Genomic DNA, 13,577 nt, shown 5'->3' with positions numbered 1-13,577 from the left:
ATCCGATTCTTCTGTTTGTGTTACTGACGTGTTACCTGATATTTTTGTTCTGGATATCACTATTCCGGGTATTACTGCTACTGATATTCCTGATATTACTGTTACTGATGATTCAATTTCTCAATCCGATCCTAATATTTCTTCGGGTAATATTTCACAACCAGTCCCAGCTAGATGTCAACGTAAAGCACCTGTTTGGATGCAATCTGATGTTTGGATTTTAGAGAATACTGTTTTGATTTGATTATCATAGGTTGTATCTACTTTGTAACGATTTTCCATTTCTGCATTATTTGTTAGGTTATAAATTTCATTATTTGTTAAATTGTTTCAATGGCATTTAGTAATTGAACTGGAGTATACAGGTCACAATTCTATGGAATATAATTACTGCTTATTACTGAGCGACGTTTCGACTAGGCTCCTCTAGTCATTATCAAGCAATTTTAGTGTATATTCGTATTTATTGTATATATGGTATTCCCCTTTAAAATGTGTGGGACTGTCTCTTTAATGTTATATCTGTAAGCTGGTCAGAAATCTGTTTTCAATAGCAAGTCTAACCTATACTCACTTTTAACTCACTAAACTAATCACAACTCAGCTTCTCTGTCAAACCTCACATGCAAGCTAACCTTTTCACAAAGAAAAGCATGTCAAATTACTTGGTAAGTTTTATATTTATTTGACTTGATTTCTATATCTATCTATTTAATATGGTAGTATAATTAGGATATATATTTTATATGTGAAATAATGAAGTTATCAGTATATTTCTATAAGTATTTCTATAAGTATATTTGTGCATTTTGAGAGTATTATACTTAGTTTAATCCATTCATATTATTAATTTCAGTCTTGTGTTGCTGTGTTTATGTGGTATCCATATTAAAATAATACGTATTATTATAAACTCCTATTTTATATGGTATGTATGTATTTGTATTTATGATTAAAGAGTTCTTGGGCTTGTGCATTCACCATTTCAAAGTATGTGTTGCTTTGAACGCTTCGGTGTAGAAAAATGGGTGGTAATATATATAATTCCAAAAGTGTAACCGTAAGAAATGAAATAGAATGAAATGAAATGTTGTTTAACGTCCTACTGTTCTGCTCTGACTGGGCTAATGAAGACAGGTATACGCCATGTAGTATGCTATTAGTGTAGTTTTGCCGGAAATGAAATGAAATGAAATGGGGTTTAACCTCCTACTGTTCTGCACCTATACTGGGCTAATGAAGACGGGCATACGCCATACAGTGTGCTATGAGGGAAATTTTGCACGGGCAGCGGCACTATCGCCTACTCTTATATCGAATTCCAACTGCCAGGGGATCTTTTATGTGCATTCCAATATATACACGGGACCTCGGTTTTTCGTCTCATCCGAAGGACTAGACAGCTGTCCTTATCAGGCCCTCCGTCCTGCATCACAGACAAGGGGGAACCACGCCAGAAAAGGCATACTCTTCTATCGAATTCCAGCAGTTAATGGTTCTTTTACGTTAATGTGGACGTATATTGTCGTCGCCCCTGTCCGTCCATCCACAATTGTTTGTGGACACTCTACAGGTCACAATTTTTATCCGATTTCAACGAAACTTGAAATATAGGTTTATCTTCATAGGATCTTGGCATGTATCGGACCGTAACCTCATGGATTATGGCCCCAGATTGTATGAAAAATCGCGTTTTTACCTTGTGGACCCTATAGAGGTAAGTTTATAACCCAAAGATCTTCGTTCTTGTCGATATTCGCGCATATCGGATCGTAACTTCCTGATTTATGGCCCTTGATTGTACCAAAAATAGCGTTTTTAACTTGTGAACCCTATAGACGTCATAATTTTTATCCGATTTAAAAAAACGTTTTAGTATATCACCGTTATACCCTCAGGAAGGTTGAGTTCGAATTTTGTTTTAAATCGGACCAAAACTGCCAGACAAAATGGCCACCCCTCATCTCAAATCGCGTAAAAATATGGTATATCAACGTTATGGACCCTCTGGAGGTCACAGTTTTGTTCTAATTTTGATGAAACTTAAAATGTAAGTTTATAACCCAAAGATCTCGGATCCTTTGATATTCGCGCATATCGCACCGTAACTTCCTGAATTATGGCCCCTGATTGTACGAAAAATTGCGTTTTTAGCTTGTGGACACTATAGCGGTCATAATTTGTATCCGATTTAAAAAAAACATTTGAATGTATCACCATTACACCCTAAGGATGGTTAAGTTCGAATTTCGTAAAAATCGGCCCAAACTGTCAGACAAAATGGCCGCCCCTTGTTCTCAAATAGCGTGAAAATATATGGTATATCAAGGTTGTGGACCCTATAGAGGTCACACTTTTGTTCTGATTTTGATGAAACTTGAAATGTAAGTTTATAACTCAAAAATCGCGGTTCCTTTCGATATTCGCACATATCGGACCATAACTTCCTGAATTATGGCCCCTGATTCTTCGAAAAATCACGCTTTTAGCTTGTGGATCCTATAGCGGTCATAATTTATATCCGATTTAAAAAACGTTTGAATATATCACCGTTACACCCTAAGGATGGTTGAGGTTGAATTTCGTGAAAATCAAACCAAAACTGACAAACAAAATGGCCGCCCCTCGTACTCAAATAGTGTAAAAAAATATGGTATATCAATGTTGTGGACCCTTTAGACGTCACAATTTTCTTCTGATTTTCATGAAACTTGAAATGTAAGTTTATAACCCAAAGATCTTGGTTTTCTGTCAATATTCGGGCATATCGGATCGTAACTTCCTGAATTATGGCCCCAGATTGTACGAGAAATCATGTTTTAGCTTGTGGATCCTATAGCGGTCATAATTTTAATCCGATTTAAAAAAACGTTTGAATATATCACCGTTACACCCTAAGTAAGGTTGAGGTCGAATTTCGTGAAAATCGATCTAAAACTGACAAACAAAATGGCCGCCCCTCTTATTCAAATAGCGTAAAAATATGGTATATCAATGTTGTAGACCTATTAGAGGTCACAATATTATTTTGATTTTCATGAAACTTGAAAAGTACGTTTATAACCCAAAGATCTTGGTTCCCTTCAATAACAGATAGTAACTTCCTGAATTATGGCCCCTGATTGTACAAAAAATCACGTTTTTAGCTTAAGGTCCCTCTAGATGTCACAATTATTATCCGATTTAAAAAAACGTTCAAATATATCACTGTTACACCGTAATTTTGGTTGAGTTCGAATTTCGTGAAAATCGGACCAAAACTGCCGGACAAAATGGCCACCCCCCATCCACAATTAGTGTAAACATCTAGTATATCAAAGTTGTGGACCCTCGAGAGGTCACAATTTTGATGAACCTTGAAATGCATGTTTATAACTCAAAGATCTTGGTTCCTTTCGATATTCGGGCATATCGAATCGTAACTTCCTGAATTATGGCCCTTGATTGTACCAAAAATAGCGTTTTTAACTTGTGAACCCTATAGACGTCATAATTTTTATCCGATTTAAAAAAACGTTTTAGTATATCACCGTTATACCCTCAGGAAGGTATGAGAAAAAATGTTCGGATATATCACTGTTACTCTGTAATGTTTATTGAGTTCGAATTTTGTGAAAATTGGGCCAAAATTGCCGGACAAAATGGCCGCCCCTCGTACGCAAATAGTGTATAGCATCTGGTATATCAAGCTTGTGGTCCTTCTACATGTAGAGGTCACAATTTTGATCGGATTTTGATGAGTTGAAATACATATTTATAACCCAAAGATCTTGGTTCCTTTCGATATTCGCGCGTATCGGATCGTAACTTCCTGAATTATGGCCCTTGAATGTACAAAAAATCACGTTTTTAGCTTGCTGTTCATGTGGAGGTCACAATTTTTAACCGATTTAAAAAAACATGTGAATATATCACCATTACACACTAAGATCTTGGTTCCTTTTAATAATCGCATATATCCGAATTAGCTTGCGGATTCTCTAGAGGTCACAATTTTTTTCCGATTTTAAAAACCGTTTAAATATTTCACCATTCCACCATAAGGAAGGTTGAATTCGAATTTTGGGAAAATCGAAATGAAACTGCCTGACAAAATAGCCGCTCTTTGTACGCAAATTGTGTAAAAGTATGCAATACGAAGGTTGTGGACCCTCTAGAGGTCATAATTTTTATCCGATTCTGATGAAACTTAAAACATATCTTTATATCCCAAAGAATTCGGTCCCTTTTGATATTTGCGCATTTCAGACCATAACTTTCTGGATTATTGCCCCTGATTGTACAAAAAACCCGTTTGTTTTTAGCTTGTTCTCTATCCATCTCTTGCAAAATGTGGGCGTGTCCCGTCTGGCAGCTGCTGGTATTTTAGTACGATAGGCATTATCCAATAAGGAGTGTGGCACTTTGGCATTTTCAAAGTATTATTGAAAGGGTCTGTGAGACTGACTCGTTTGAGTCAGAAATATCACCCGCGGGCACAGTACACATTTCCGTTGTGGGCACATTGAGTGTAAGCAAATACGCTTCTAACCTGAAAACTGTTGACAAATTGAACTAACGGTTACAATATCAATGGAGATCTCAAGGGTTTCATACGTTGCAGCAATGTTTGCACATGGTCAGACAGTCGTTGAGAGATGAATTAAATGAGTTTATTGCGTATTATTATCTTCGAAATGTATCGGTAGGTTGGCCTTGAACTTGCATCCTGCTTTCGTGACCTTGGCATTTGACTTTGTCGCAGGCTTCGATTTTAAGCATTTTAGATAAAATCGACTAAAGTAATATTTAAGTTAAAATTTTATCTCAACTTAAAATAGTGGCGTTTCACAAAACTATTTTAGGGACTATTTTAAAGGAGCTAAATCGTTAACATTTGGGACCTAGAAATTGACAAAAGTGGGCCACAACGCATATAATACTGTAATATGAATGTATATAAACTGATTTACATTCAATGGTTTCCGTTTTTACTCCAATTTCAAATCAGTTATGTTCGGCGAAATAAGCCAGCAGTCTCAAGCGAGTGCAAATTTCTAGCGTCTGGTTATTCCAGTCTACATACGCCGTTTGATTTGGAGCAATGTGTCTAGCCTCGTTCCTCGAGTCTCTTGATACATCTGGGGCTGAAGCGCATTATGGTACACGATTCGTGTACCAATGGTAAAATGTTTATTTTGTCTTAAATATTGGATATCAAAAGCCCTTCTTTTTCCGGTAAGATCACAAAATGAATGTTGATTTAATTTGACAAATAATTCGTGTTTTTAATGTTGAAGATTTTGGATGATATTGAGTTAGAGACTTAGCTACTTTAACTAAAATCAATTTTAACTCAGGACAGCCCTCACCCTCTCCTAACTTAAAATCACGACATTAACAAACATTGATTAGGGCGACGTTTTTAGATCTATTGCGATATACATATATATTTGGAATAATGATAATATTGCCAATGACCCGGGTCACATATTTTTCCCATAGCCTACCATCATTCACAAAAATAGTTCTCATTCAATTTCTTTTCATAGCATGGGAAATACAGCTACGTTCCACCCGTTAATTTTATTGTAAGGCAATTGGAGTAATTAGATGACGCCCAAAAATGGAACCCCGAGGAAAAACACCACTCAAACCCCCAGTAAACAAAACCCTTTGTTACTGTTTATATATTACCATACGATTCAAGTATGAATTATACTATTTTCAAATAGGCCCTAATTAATAGACAACAACAAAAAACAAAAAAAAAACCCACAAAAAACACTAAGAGAAAGTCTAAACTCACTTCATATCTAATATCATGGAAAGAAAAGTACTCTTATCTATTAAAATATCTTCGTTTTAAAATGGCCAATTTCTTATTATTAGAAGGCATAAACTTTAAGGTCTATAGACATGCCATATGTAAAGTATTTACTCATGGAGTCATGCATGGTGATTTGTTAACGGGAATGTGCACTGCGCGGGCTCAAGTAATTTTAACTAAAATCTATTAAAATTGCATTTTAAGTTACAATCTATCTTCGTGAAACGTATAAAAAAAAAAATTTCATTTTGATTTTAGTTAAAATTGTTTTTGTGAAACAGTGCCCAGGATTCCTTTCGATATTCGTGCATATCGGACCGTAACTTCCTGGATTATGGCCCCTGATTGTACAATCACATTTGTTTTAGCTTGTTTTCTGTCCATCTCTTGCAAAATGTTGGTGTATCTTGCAAATCAACCACTGGTAGCAGATTGTTTTCAAATATGCTTGGAACCCTATCGATATTCAGCGTTCTGTGACTTTTCCGAAAAACTTGTGGTCTGATTCATTTATTTCCTGTGTATTATTTATACTTCAACATTCATAATGTGGAAGTATGTGTCTCTGTGTCGTTTACAGGCCGCAATTTTTAACTGATCGTCTTGAAACTTTGCATATTTATTCCTGATATTTTAAGGATAATCCCTATGGTTTTGGTGCATGCCCGACCCCCAGGGACAGAGCCACGTCCATATTTTGTATTTGTTTGTTTGTCTTCAACATGCCGTACTTTTTAATTGATCAGAGGTTGGATGGCCGAATGGTTGGCATGTGCGCGCTGTATTATAAGGTCTGTCATTGAGTCTAAAGAAAAAGACAGTTAATATTCTGAGTCAAAATTCTGACCAACGTACAAAATTTGGATGATCCAACTAAATATATTATGAAAGGTAATTTAATTTTGATATGGGATATTAAGTCTTTCCCTTTAGAATATTGAAACATTGACAGTGTTCGGGTTGAGAGTGTGCCCCTTTAATATGATTGTGCTGACATTTGATTTACAAATAATATTTGGAAAGCTTATTTAATTACCTTTCAGAATATATTTAGTTGGATCATCAAAAGTTTGTACGATGGTCAATATAGCGACTCGAGTTATAAACAGTCTCTCCCTTTAAAATATTCTTAAAACTTGGCTATGTTCAGGTTGAGAGCGCGCCCCTTTAATATGATTGTGTCAACTTTTACTAATAATTTTGGGAAAGCTTGTTTAATTACCTTTGAGAATATATGTAGTTAGATGCTCAGAATTTTGTACGATGATCCGACTTTTGGCACGGATGTTTCCCTTTAGAATTGTGAAACATTGAAAGCGTTCGGGTTGAGAGCGCACCCCTTTAATATAACTGTGCCAACTTTTACTAATAATATTTGGAAAGCTAATTTAATTATCTTTCAGAATATATTGAGTTGGATCATTAGAATTTTGTACGATTGACCGAATTTCGACTCGGGTTATTAACGGTCTTTCCTATTAAAATATTCTTAAAAATTGGCTATGTTTAGGATGAGAGCGCACCTCTTTAATATGATTGTGCCTACTTTTACTAATAATATTTGTAAAGCTTACTTAATTATCCTTCAGAATATATGTAGTTGGATGCTCAAAATTGTGTACGATGGTCCGAGTTTTGACTGGGAATATTACCAGTCTTTCACTTTAAAATATTGAAAAATTGGCGACACTTAGCATGAGAGTGCACCCCTTTAATATGATGACTTGTGGTTGGCCACCCAGTTATCTCTGATGACAGGTAGTTGGCAGTCCACATTAGGCTATGGACTCCTGATACAGAACAGAAGAAGATCCATTAAAAGTCACACATTAGGCGATGATATATAGGCAGTCGGATTCATTTCTCTAGAACTTAACATATCCTCACTAAAAGTCCATGAAATCACTTGTCTATGTAAAGGTGTGCCCAAGACCTGTTAGCAGATGTTTCTTTACTTTAACATGTTGATTCAAATATTAATTGAGTTCTTGTGCAATTTGGATTTAACTATTGTTATACTTCTGTACATCGCCAACGGTCATTAATTTATTTTTATACGCTCACATTTTCATGTGTATGTGTATAGTCGTGCGAAGGTAAATTCACATTTGTTTGTTGATCATGGCGTCTGGTTGTATAAAAAATATCGTTTTTAGTTTGTTGGCTCTCTAGAGGTCAAATTTTGTGTTCGATTTTCATGAAACTTAAAATGTATGTTTATAACCCAAATTAATTTTTGTTTGTCATCCACATGTACTAATTGCTTTCAGGAACCAGGTTGGCGGATGCCGAATGGTGGACACAGATGGAAGAGGATGCAGGCAAGGCAAGCAGAATGGTGGACACAGATGGAAAAGGATGCAGGCAAGGCAAGCAGAATGGTGGACACAGATGGAAAAGGATGCAGGCAAGGCAAGGCAGTATGTTGGCGATCTGTTTAAACGATTTGGAATAAAAAAATTTTTTGATTGATTTTTTTTAGGGTAATGGCAGGCTGCAGACCGAGTTGCTCTCAATACTTGGGGATAAGACTAGCTAAACTGTCCAGTTCAGTTCCATTTAGTTCAGTAGGGGTTAAGTTAATTTGTTTTTTTTTTTGTTTGTCATTGCACATGTACTAATTGCTTTTGGCCACCTAAGTTTGTTTTCCAGGAACCAGGTTGGTGGATGCAGAATGGTGGACACAGATGGAAGAGAATGCAGGCAAGGCAGTATGGTATGGACACTCAATTCAAGGGATATCATCTGAACAATCCATTTCTATTGTATTTAGTTCTAGTTCCTTGGAGGTTCAGTAAATTTGGCTTACGTGGAAGAGAAAGCGCAACAAATAGATTATGGTTTGTACAACTTATAATTAAACATACATTATGTAAGAGTTAAATCTGCCTATTTCAGGTCTTTCTTTAGGCCTGAAATGTGATCTGAACTATTAATTACACATTTATTAGCAAAATAAGATCATAATCAACTCTTGATGGCTTCGGATACTCGAGATTTTAACTAGATTAAAACAGTTCGCCATTTAAAAATTTAATTTAAAAATGGGAAAGGGAGGCATATCTCGAATATACCAGTGCCCTGTTTACCACTATGCACACATCTTGTCAAAACTACAAACAATGATATCTTGGCTGAGAATGAAATAATTTTAATGAAATTTTCAATATTTTCTTTTTTATCATCTATTTTTGAATTATTACAGCAAGAATGACCAACTCTCTATTAAACTCTTAACTAATGTATCTTTAATTGAATCAAATTAAATTCTATGTGTAAAAATCTTTTCTTTGTATATGGATATTTATACAATAAGATCATTGCATCCTTCAGCTGTTCAAATACTACCGGGTTTTTTTTTGTATTTTTTTTTATAAACAATATTTTTATTCAGGATGTCTGAATGGGATTGGGGAACAGGCTTAGCCTATGTAAAGGAACGGTACATTTTGATTTGGTCTAAATAAAAAATGAATTGTATTAACCAGATGTGTTATTATGATTAGTAACAGTGCATATTACTATTACATTTTTGTATGCCCACATTTTCCTGAAGACGCTCGATATTGGCATGTATTGGACCGTAACTTCATAGTTTATGACCCCTGATAGTACGAAAAATTACGTTTTTACCTTTTGAACCCTCTAGAGGTCAATTTTTATCGTAATGATGGTAGAGTTCGAATTTCGTGAAACTTAAATCAAAACTGCGTAACAAATGACCATTCCTTGTATGCAAACAGTTTAAAAGTAGGTAATACCAAGGTTGTGGACCCTCTAGAGGTCACAATTTTTGGCCAATTTTGATGAAATGAAATGGGGTTTAACGTCCTACTGTTTTGCTCCGAACTGGGCTAATGCAGACGCGCATACGCCATACAATGTGCTATGAATTCCAACTGTCAAGGGATCTTTTACGTGCACGCCAATGTGTACACGGGACCTCGGTTTTTCGTTTCATCCGAATGACTAGACAGCTGTCCTTGTCAGGCCCTCTGTCCTGCATCACTGACAAGGGGAAAACCACGCCAGAAAATCTGGATGAACTTTCTCGGCCAATGAAGGGATCGAACACCCGACCTCCAGGCTAGCGAGCCAGCGCCTTACCCACTTAGCCATCGTGATCTCCCAATGTTGATGAAACTTAAATTATGTTTATATCCAATGATCTCGATATTCGCGCATCAGATCATAACTGCCTGATTGTACAAAAAATCACTTTTTTTTCCCTAAATTGTTCTCTGTCTGTGTCTTGCAAGATGTAGGCGTATCTTGCATGGCAACTGCGTGTTATTCCCACAAATTAGACTGAAATTTCGAAAAGCAAATCACCTTGTCCCACCATGTTCCTTTAAATCTGGGGTTTGTACATAACAATGCGTTTTCTTGCTTCAAATAACGTGTATCATATGTTATTCTCGAAACAATAAAAAATAAATCTTGTTAGTCTCCAAATAGAAATTTTTTCGAATGAACCGTATACCACTTTTATTTCTTAAATCTAAATGTGAAATCTATATAAGAAACTGAACTTATCGTACTTGAGCAAATGGATAAAATTTCTAGTTGCCAAACAATATGTTTATGTATGAACTATATATTTTTTTTCTAAATTCTTCATTGGTTCGTCTAATAGGTACAGTAAAGGACATTCTGTAGACAAGTTCAAAACACATTTTAAAATAGTGGTCCTTGGAAACATTGACTTTTAGTGGGAATTTGGTGTAAAGCTACTTGAGAAATCGAGTCTACTTTTTATGTCTAGCCTAGATAGATTAACATGTCATAACTTCAGTATAAACCCATATAAACAGATGTTTACAACACGAACATTAATTTCCGAACATTAATTTCCGTAGTCCACATATATAACATTGTATTCTTCTGGCTACAGATTTCAGCAGTTCTGGGTTCTGTTATGTTCTGGAGATTAGAATTCTTGTAGGTCGAGAGAGGTTTTTTGTGTTATTGTTTGGAGATCAGAAATCTTGTAGATTTCACATGGGTGAAAGGCTGAGACAGCTAGTTCTCATACATAAACAGTTTCTTCTTTAATCCACATACACAACATAAACACAGATTCCAGATTTCTTGTATTCTGCTGGCTTCTAGCTAGACAGTTTCTATGTTATTATCTGGAGATTAGAATTGGTTGTAGGCTGCTGACTTAACCATTACTTCTTAGAACAAGAATACAAACACATCCATACCTATTTGGAACTTCTGTTCTTTGGGAACTGTGATCAACAATTACAGAGGTGAACTCAAGGTTTATGACATTGTTAATCTAACAGGATTGTGGTTGATTTACATCTGAGATATACTAGAGACTTCTGTCTCGCTTCTATTGGCTTTTCTGGTGTGCACACCTCATTCATTGGTCCTCCACGAGGCCAGTTATCTTTGATGACTTGTGGTTGGCCACCCAGGTATCTCTGATGACTGGTAGTTGGCAATCCATGTTAGGCTATGGGCTTATGATACAGAACAGAAGATCCACACATTAGGCGATAATATATAAGCAGTCTGCTTCATTTCTCTAGACCATAACATTTGGGGTTGTTTCATCTTGTAGTTTAAACCGATGTCTTCACTAAAAGTCTATCAAATCACTTTATGTCAATAAATGTGTGTCCTAGATCTGTTAGCACACGTTTCTTTACTGTAACATTTTGATTCAGATATTGATGGGGTTCTTTTGCAATTTGGATTTAACTACTGTTATATCTCTGTATATCGCCAACGGTCATCAATTCATTTTTTATAATCTTGTTATTGCCAAAATAGTATTTTTCTAATGAAGTTGTCTACAGATGTATACTGTTAATTGGTTATTTATATTATATGCATGATTTTGTAAAGCGATATGCACTTATACACCTACAATTTCTTGAGCATGGTGTCGATCTGTAGCCTGGCAACCCTCAATTCGGGGGATTATTAAACCAGCTGAACAGTCTAGTTACGTTCAGTGGGGAGGAAGTTAATTTGGCTTTCAATTCATTGAAGATAATTTTGTTTGCCATTGCACATGTACTAATTGCTTTCGGCCACCTAAGTTTGTTTTTCAGGACCTAGGTTGGTGAATGTAGAATGGTGGACACACATGGAAGAGGATGCAGACAAGGCAAGGCAGAATGGTGGACACAGATGGAAGAGGATGCAGGCAAGGCAAGGCAGTTCAGTTCCATTTAGTTCAGTGGGGAATTAAGGTAATTTGACTTTAAATTCATTGAAGATTATTTTGTTTTTGTTTTTCATTGCACAGTAGAGTACAGTTTTTCTGTTTTATTTTGTCTTGAGGGCAGTGGCAGACTGCAGCCTGGTCGGCTCTCAATTTGGGAGATATTAGCTGAACAGTTCAGTTCAGTGGGGATTCAGTAAATTTGGCTTTTTTGGAAGATGTTTTTATCATTGCACATGAACTAATTGTCCTCTCCCCCTTAGATTGTTTTTCAGCAGGCCCATATTAAAGATACATTATGCGAGAGCTAAATCTGCCTATTGCAGGTCTTTCTTTAGGCCTGAAATGTTTTCTAAATTGTTAATTAGACATCAATTAACTTATCCAGGCAATAATCGACTCTCGATGGCATCGGATTTCTCTGATTTTAAATAGATTAGAACAGTTAAGCCATATTTTGATTTAAGCTAAAAATGGAGGAGCGAGACTTTGCTTCGAACAACCAGTACGGTGGTTGAAATTATTGCACATGTCTTGCCAAACCTTCAAAGGCTAATATCTTCGATTGCAATAAAGTAAATTAAATGAAATGTACAAATTATTCATTTTAGATTATCTATTTTCGAATTATTATTGCAAGAATGGCTAGTTCTTTATCGAAATCTTACATAATGTATCTTTAAACATTATTTAGTTTTTTTATACGACGATATATCATGCCCGTCAGTCCATCATGCTACAGGCTAAACTTTTAATTTTGCAATTTCTTTATCTTGGAACATTAACCTTTATGGAAATTTGAATTAAGTCAAAATTATTTCGAAATTTGACATACCAACATGATGTGATGATGGTGGATTAGGTGATTCATGCCGTCAGTCAGTCATGCTACAGACCAAAGTTTTTACTAAACTTGGAACATAAACCTTTATGGGAATTTGAATGGGGCAAAATTATTTCGAAATTTTCGACATACCAGCATAATGTGATGGTGGGTGGCTTAGATGAATCATGCCCAATGTTCCGTCGTCATGTTACAGGTCGAACTTCTAAATTTGTGAACATAAACCGTAATGGGAATTTGAATGGGGTCAAAATTATTTCGAAATTTTCGACATACCAACAGGATGTGATGGTGGGTGGAATAAATAAAACATGTCCGTCGGTCTGTCATGCTACAGGTCAAACTTCTAAATTTTCTATTTTATTAAACTTGGAACAAACCTTTATGGGAAACTGAATACCGTGAAATGTATTCTGAAATTTTCGACACAACATGATTTGATGGTGGGTGGATTAGATGATTCATGCCCGTCGGTCCGTCATACTATAGACCAAACTCGTCTAAAATTGTATTTTTCCTAAATATGGAACAAACCTTTATGGGAAACTGAATTGGGTCAAAATTTTTCTAAAATTTTCGATGTACTTATATGGGATGGTGGGTGGCTTAGTGGAATCATGGCTGTCATTCCGCCATGTTACATGTCAAACTTCTAAATTTTCTATTTTATTCAACTTGAAACAAAAGATGAACAAGCCAATAAGCTTCTGAAATCCATGTTCAGGCCAGTGACGATTATC

The 13,577-nt window shown here is 35.8% G+C and overlaps 1 long non-coding RNA gene across 1 annotated transcript; it reads left to right on the top strand.

Moving 5' to 3' along the window:
* The first annotated feature begins 623 nt into the window (after positions 1–623).
* LOC126814477 (uncharacterized) lies at positions 624–8,121 on the top strand. The gene is made up of 3 exons (XR_007677619.1): positions 624–668; positions 857–928; positions 8,080–8,121. It is a non-coding gene; the product is annotated as an uncharacterized LOC126814477 (long non-coding RNA).
* Positions 8,122–13,577: the final 5,456 nt, after the last annotated feature.

The sequence above is a fragment of the Patella vulgata genome, chromosome 3, assembly GCF_932274485.2.
Source record: "Patella vulgata chromosome 3, xgPatVulg1.2, whole genome shotgun sequence".
Lineage (NCBI taxonomy): Eukaryota > Metazoa > Mollusca > Gastropoda > Patellidae > Patella > Patella vulgata.
This window is presented reverse-complemented; position numbering and strand designations above follow the sequence as displayed.